Here is an 8,527-nt window from a genome sequence, read left to right as displayed (position 1 = left end):
ATACAATTAGTTGATTTTCAACGAAGGTGCCAGGGAAATTCAACAGGGAAAATGACATTCATGTCAACAAATGTGACTTGAACGACGAGGTGTCTATATGAAAAAATTGTCACTGTATGTTATATTTGCAGTATATATTCATGACAAATTACAATTTCGAGTTTATGTTATCCATGTCCTGGGAAATAAATTATGCATGCAACTGCTCTATGAGCACTCTCAAACCTCAGGAGTCATATTTATTAAGTAAAGCTTATTAAAGGGCTGCAATTGCTTTGAGGACATGAGGGCATCATTTAGAAAATAGTTTGAATCATTAAATAATACTTTATTTTCTGGAGGATATAAGAATGACCTTCTATTTTTAGAGTGGCTTTACACCCTCCTTCTACGTCCATAGCAGGAGAAATTTCTAATTTTATTTATTTATATTTTACTTTTATTTACAAAAAATTTTTAAAGATTTTATTTATTTATTTGACTGAGAGAGAGAGAGAGCACAAGCAGGGGGAAAGGGAGAAGGAGAAGCAGACTCCCCACTGAGCAGGGAGCTCCATGTGGGGCTCAATCCCTGGATCCTGTGATCAGGACCTGAGCAGAAGGTGGAGGCTTAGCTGACTGAGCCACCCAGGCGCCCTCTATTTTCATTTACGACCCGTGAGAATGTATTGGTGAGACTCCCAGCTGGTGATGGAGGGGCAGGTGCTACAACCTTGCAAAAGTGAAATCCTGTGACCAGAAATCTATACAGCTTGAAAGAGTTGATAGATCTATTATTGATTTGTTTCTAAGGCTTCTTTCATTTTTACTTACTTATTTTTTTAGAGAGAGGAGGGGAAGAGGGAGCAGGAGAGAGATAATCTTAAACAGAGAGAATCTTAAACATTAGCCTCCATGCCCAGCGCCAAGCAGGACACAGCCTCGATCTCATGACCCAGAGATCATGACCCAAGCAGAGCTCAAGAGTGGGACGCTTCACTGCTTAATCGACTGAACCACCTAGGCACCCCTCTAAGGCATCTTTAAGATACTGGAAGAATCAAGTTCACTGTGTGTCCTTCCTGCAGATGGAGACTAGCAGAGGTTAATCAAAAAGAGAAGTTCCTGCCCTGACAAACTAAAATGTAAATGTAATTAGATTTTGAAAAATTTTTCCTACTACATGCTGGGTTTTGAGAGGGGTTTCTCTTGGACTAAAGATCAGGCTGCTACTTTCTGTGTAATTCTAACTCCCAGATCCAAGAGGCTTTGTAATTGGGTAAGGCTTGATACTCTCCAAGGAGTTCCTATATCCAAAAGGCCTATTGATTCTAGAAGGTCAAGCTGCAGCTGGAGTAGTAGTACAGTTTCTTTCTTACCATATAATCAATAATCCAGGAAAGTCTCCCAAAATCTGGAGCAAAAATGCTCCCGCTACAGAAGAGAGCTTCTCTCTTCCATACAGGGCTGGAGACACACCCTTAACTCTCTCTACTTCTTTTTTTATTAAATTTAATTTATTTTTCTGTCTATCTCCATAGTGTTTTCTTTTTTTTTAACTGACTGTGCAGGTGATGACACTTCCATTACTATAATGTTACTTGAAATGTTCAAGTTATAGGAGGGTTGATTAGATTACATTCCTATTGAGTTAAATAACAGGCCTGGGGATACACTTTTGAACACTGTCACTGCAGGTCACTTTCTAAGCCCCTGCTAATGTTACAAATCATCTCTTAGGAAGGATTCCTTTTGCAAGTGGGTCATCTCAGTCATTTTGTGTTTATTCTTAGTTGGCTTTTTAGGGAGCTCATAGTGAGGGCCCGGCTCAGTGCGTTACTTATACTATCTAATGTGATCTTCATGACATCCTCTCAAACAGAGCCCTCTATTACCCCATTTTTACAATTAACTGACTTTAGGACAGAGAGTTAGACAGTGATAGAGACGGACCTCAGAGACCTGAGCCCACAGTAGCAACCTCTTACAGCAACTCCACATTGCCTTACTGACCTCAGAGGATGACATACTCCTGATCTCACTCCAGATTCTAGGCACCTTGCTGAAACTCCCCGTGTGTTTACTATCAACGGATTGCCTGGTCTAGGCAGAAAAACTGTCTAGGCAGGACAGGAAGAGATCATGCAAAATGAAAGAAGTTGCCGTGCCTCTGCCAATTCCTAAGATATAGTTAGGCAGCTGTCGTCAGCTTAAGATGTACAGGTGGGGCCAAGGGCAGGCTGCCCCAAGATGGGCTGTTATGGTGTGAAGATTAATTTTGAGATAAAAAGCAATAAAAATCCAACAGAGTTGGGAAAAGCTCTTTACCTCCCCCCTTAACTACCTAAAAAGCATTTAGATAGAGGAACTGCTCCAAGAAGCAAGCTGTCACTGAACTAGGTGTGGTGGGCAGGAGGAACCAAGTCCTCTGCCTCCCATTGTCTTTGAGGGGCCCAGCAAATATTTGTTTACCGAACATTTACTCCTTTTCATTTTCCTGTGAATGGCATTTTTTTCCTTTTGAAGTCCTAGACCTCTACTCCCTTCTCCTTAATTCAGAATGACGTACATAACCTCATTTTTGCCTGTCTTTGGAATTTCCATGTCTGAGTGGATTTCCCCCTATGGATGCTACTAAATTCGATTTTCTCCGGTTAGTCTGTCTCATGTCAATTTGGTTCTTAGTCCAGCTAGAAAGACCTTGAAGGGGACAGGATGTTCTTGCTCCCTGACACGCACTAGAATAATCTGTGGAACTATAATAAACACTGATGATAGAAATTGTGATTTAATCGGTCCAGGCTGAGGCCTGGGCATCAGGATGTTTTTTTCAAACTCCTCAGGGCATTTGAATGTGCAGCCAAGGTTGAAAACCTCCTAGTTTGAATGGGGGGGGATATATATATATATATGACATCAAAGCCACTACAATGTACAAAATGATATATTCTGAAATGTATTTATTCCTTACCTCTTTCCACAAAGGATGTGACATGGCTAAAAAATTATTCGATACAGAATGAATTCCACTGAGGGGCATGGAGCTCCGAGCACTTGTCAGACAGGCCACCGATGGGCTGGGACATATGAGGTCAGTGTAGAAATAATTCAGGTATGTTTTCTTTCTCTGGTTTTGGTTTGTAAGGCGGCAGTGGCAGATTTTAGGAGAAACAGTTCTTAGAAGACAGCGATTGGTGCAGGTACTGTTTCTAGGTGGGTGATTGGGCCAAAGACTGTTTCCAGGCAGCCTATTGGTCTGGAAGCTGTTTCCAGGCTGTCTAGCCAGTAGATTGCCTTGTCTTCAAGGGTTATTCAATCTGCAAAGTGATAACAGGTCTCAGAAGCTTGTGTGGAATGATAATTTTTTTCCTCATTACGGAAGCTTATTGAAGAAAATACCAGTATTTTAAGGATGACTCATAGGCATGTAGTACATTTTTTTTGATCCAACTTTGCTAAGGGTTATGAATTGCTCATAAGGCAGAAGCTTCCTTGAAGGATTTCTTTTTTGCAAGTTGAGGAGTTGCTGGAGCCATTCCATGAGAAATTTCCAGCTGTTAAAAGGACAGCATTAAACTACTCAGTGCAGTTCAACTGTTGGACTATTTCCTGTCTTTTCTTTGTCTTTCTCAAGAGCAGATGAAGCTGTTCTCAGTTTACAATCAGTAGGAAAAACAGAGGGTAAGAAATGGTGGAGCCATAAAAGTGAGAGAAATCTGAAGAAAGGGGTAAAATCACTATAATGCCACAATCCTAATAGTTAACTATTTTCATTTTTGTATATTTTAATTCTAACCTGAAGTCAATATTATTTGGCTGATAGTGATATATATATATATATGTAAATATACATATATATATATATATATATAAAACTTAAGGTTTAATTGTCTAACCATATATTTTGTAAGTTTTTATTTAAATTCCAGTTAAGTAACATACAGTGTTACCTAATATTAGTTTCAGGTGTACAATATAGTGATTCAACACTTCTGCACAAACACGATGCTCATCGCAACAGTGCACTCCTTTTTTTTAAAAAAAGATTATATTTATTTGATAGAGAGAGACACAGCAAGAGAGGGAACACAAGTAAGGGGAGAGGGAGAAGCAGGCCTCCTGCCAAGCAGGGAGCCCGATGCATGGCAGGATCCCAGGACCCTGAGATCATGATCTGAGCCTAAGGCAGCCGCTTACCTGACTGAGCCACCCAGGTGCCCACCCCCCCATCACCTATTTAACCCATTCCTCTGCCCACCTCCCCTCTGGTCACCATCAGTTTGTTCTCTACAGTTATGTCTCACCATATTTTAATACAGTGCTCTCAGTTCCTTATTTTATACTGGTTTACTATGTTCCTTTGAAAGTATGATGACGTAACATGATTTATGAGCAAGTGTTACATTTTTAGCTTCAGAATCAATGAATATTTTTTTAATAGATTTTATTTATTTATTTGACAGAGAGAGAGATCATAAGTAGGCAGAGAGTCAGGCAGAGAGTGGGGGGAGAAGCAGGCTCCCTGCTGAGCAGAGAGCCCGATGCGGGGCTTGATCCCAGACCCGGAGATCATGACCTGAGCCGGAGGCAGCGGCTTAATCCACTGAGCCACCCAGGTGCCCTCAAGAATAATTTTAAGTGGCACACACACACTATATTCGTTTCATATACTTAACTCACTTCAAAAATAACAACAATAATCAGCACTTACGGAGAGGCCACGTTGTGGTGAGCTCTGTTCTAGGACTTGAGATATGTTTGGGAAGAAAACAGAAAACATCCTCTTTTTCTCGTAGGCAAAGATATGTGATAACAAGGCTGGATGACACAGAATGCTTCTGGGCTCTATGTGTTTCATGCGTATTAACTCGGTTCACTCTCTTAACAATCCTGTGAAGCAGATACCGTCGTCATCTCTGTTTCCTAGGAGAGGAGAGCAGTGAACCAAGAGGCTCAATGACTTGCTGAAGGTCATCACTTGGTGACCTTAGGGCCAGGATTTGTGACTCCGTGGGCTGCATGCTTCACGGTGATGCTATTCTGCCTCAGCTCCATAATTAGCTCATTTCTACTTATTCTGCTGATGCAAGTAATCAAAAGTCTCTCTTTCTTTCTTTCTTTCTTTTTTTTTTTAAGATTTTACTTTTTCATTTGAGAGAAAGAGAGGGAAAGAGATAAGCAGATAAGCTCCCCGCTGAGCAGAGAGCCCGATGCAGGGCTCGATCCCAGGACCCTGAGATCGTGACCTGAGTCGAAGGCAGAGGCTTAACTAACTGAGCCACCCAGGCCCCCCGTCAAAAGCCTTTCTTTTCTCAAATATTTAAAATTTTTTACCTCAAATATTTAATATTTCTCTACAAGGTATTGGATAAGTATTGTTGCCAATGCTTTCCAATTACAAAATGCTCACTGTGTGCCCGGTACTTCAGTTAGCTGAGGAAAATAAGATGGAATCTTTGGTTTGGTGTACTTGCAAAGATTTTGCTTCAGAATAAAAGGGCAATTAGATAATATTTATAACTTCAAATTAGAAAGGGATACAGTGAAGTAGTTCCCAATCCCCTTTGCACTTTAGAATCACCTAGAGGGGTTTTAAGATATGACACCTGGCTCCCTCTTCCAAGGATTCTGACTCAGTTGGTCTGGAGTGGGTCAAGGTATAAGTATTTAGCTAGTATGATCATCTGGCAAAGTTATAGAATATTTAAAATCCAGACACTTTAAATCATAGTCATTGTTAAAAGCATAGTTTGAATCAGATCGACCTGGATTAAATCCCATGCCTGCCACTCTCTAGCTATCTGGTTAAGGGTTATGGTTTAAGTTTATGTGTGGGAGGAAAAATTCTCCTTTGGTCTCTTAGGATCTGCAGTTGCGTCTGACAACTAAACTGACATGGGACTGGCTCACAGGAGAAGAGCAGACAGATTTTATTAAATTTTTGCAAGTGCATGAGAGCCTTCACAGAAAAACGCAGATGTAAGATGTGACCAGAACAGGAAGCTTTTAGACTTCTTGGACAAAGATACCATAAATTTATGAAAAATAACTTGACAAGGGGGTTTGGTGAGGGGCAGGAAGTTGTGGGGAAGTGGTTAGGAGATAAGAGCAAGGAAACCAGGGGAATATAAGGGTATTTAGTAAGTTTGTTTGTACAGACCTGTTTCTGTGCTGACTCCCAGTCTTCTGGTGATAAGGATGTTCTTCTCTTCCTGGTACAGGGAGGGTACTTTTCTCATGGGAAATTTTGTGGTTTTGTTTTTAGGTAGAATAGGGTAGATCAGAAAGTCCTTCCTGTATCTGCTGTTTCTCAAATGCTTTCAGCTCAAAATAATCAATAGCCCCAAGCAGCATAATTTGGATGGTATGTCCTGAACGCCTTCATTTCTAAATCTGAGCTTCTCTTTTCTCATCCGTAAAATGGAAATAATTATTTACCTCTTAGAATTGTTTTTGTAAGAATTGAAGAGAATATGCGTGAAAATAATTTTCACAGTCCTGGCATCAAGTGTGCCTAATTAATGGTTACTTTTTTTTCTTTAAGATATTATTAATTTATTTGAGAAGGAGTGACAGAGATAGCGACAGAGATAGCTAGAGAGAGTACGAGCGAGGAGAATAGGGATCCTGATGTGGGGCTCAATTCCAGGACCCTGGGATCATGACCTGAGCCAAGGGCAGATGCTTAACGGACTGAGCCGCCCAGGCACCCCTAGTGGTTACTTTTATCCATTCATGAATTAATTCACTCAGCAAATACTTGGTGAGCAAGTACCGTGTTCTAGGCATTATTCTAGATGCTGAGGATACAGCATTGAGTAGAACTGATAAGGGTCTTGCCCTCAAAGCGCTATTTGGATCTTTTATTTTAGCATGAAAAAAATGTGTTCAATCTCATGGTACTTCTATTCTACCTTATAATAGGTCATCTGAACTTGGGATGCCATCCTTCCCTGTCCTCAGAGGTCACACTCCATTGGTTGTCCTCTCCACAGGCTCTTTGTCATATTCATGGGAACGTGATCATTTTCTTTTTCATATTAAAAAAAAATCCTTGAATCAAACCCTTTGGCTTCAAGTTATCCAATTATTACTGCCTTAGCACCATGCTCCTTTTGCTTTACAAGCAAGTACAGGTATTTCTGGCCCTCACTGTCTCCACTCTGTCCACTTGATCCCTTCTAATTCCTACTGCACATTGGGCTTCTGTCTCCATTAAAGTTACACTGTTGCATTTAGGCCTTTGCACATATGGTCTGCACTTCCCCACCATTGCCCCCAATTTGGCTCAGCTTAAATGTGCCTTCTTCTTGGAAGCTTTCCCCCTGACTTTTCAAGACTGGGATAGATACCCTTCTCTGTGATTCTGTAGAAGGGTGGGCATCCGCCTCCCCCGCAATGTGGTGCTTACACTGATTTTTTCTGAATCCTATACTGGGCAAGTAAAGTCATTGAGGTCAGGACCTTGTCACATTCATTGCCACCGTTCTCCTCCTTGGATGGTATTTGATACATAGCAAGGTGCTAAATCATATTTTTAAATGAATGGGGGGGGGGCCTGGGTGGCGGAGTTAGTTAAGTATCCAACTCTTGATCTCAGCTCAGGTCTTATCTCAGGGTTTTAAGTTCAAGCCTTGCACTGGGCTCCATGGTTGGTGTGGGGCCTACTTAAAAAAAAAAGAATCAATACATGAGTAATTGAAATAATACTAAATATTATAATAATATCCCTATTAAATAATAACCTTTTTAGGGTTCAACAATGTGTCTTCATCTTTATAATTGGCATTTCCTCACATAGTCAGCATTTAGTAGAAATTTGAATAGAATGGAGTAGACTCAAAGTATACTTTTTCTGAATGTAAAACTAGGGCCCAATTTAAGATAAGAATTCTAGAAGTGAGTCAATGACCTTTGAAGTTAACATTCTCTAGAATCCAAACCTGGAATTTTAAAATATGTCACCGAGAACTTCAGATGTTTCCTAGCCATCAACCTGACTCAATGTACTACTCTTCTGCTCATCTCTCCTAATAAAGCTTATTATCCCAAGCTTATCCCACCACCTTCTTTCCTCTTCCTTTATCTTTTTTTTTTTTAATTTTTTAGATTATTTATTTATTTATTTGACAGAGAGAGAGAGAGAGAGAAATCACAAGTAGGCAGAGGGGGGGGGGGAAGGCTCCCTGCTGAGCAGAGAGCCCGATGCGGGGCTCGATCCCAGGACCCTGAGATCATGACCTGAGCCGAAGGCAGAGGCTTAACCCACTGAGCCACCCAGGCGCCCCTCCTCTTCCTTTATCTTTAGCATAGATGTGCTTTTTGCTTACAGATCCATAAGCACGTTAAACCACGAGGTAGGGTAAAAAAGCAAGCAGTGTGATGTTGTGAAAAGTGCTTGCCAGTTAGAGTTAGGAGACACTGGCTGTGTTCCTGTCCGTTATAACCTTACTGGAGACTTTGTCTCTTTAGCTGTGATGGGGAAAAAACTTCCCTATCTAATTCACCAAGGTTTTTTTTTTTTTAATTTTTATTTTTTATTTATTTA

Source organism: Lutra lutra, chromosome 6 (genome assembly GCF_902655055.1).
Source record: "Lutra lutra chromosome 6, mLutLut1.2, whole genome shotgun sequence".
NCBI classification, from domain to species: domain Eukaryota; kingdom Metazoa; phylum Chordata; class Mammalia; order Carnivora; family Mustelidae; genus Lutra; species Lutra lutra.
This window is presented reverse-complemented; position numbering follows the sequence as displayed.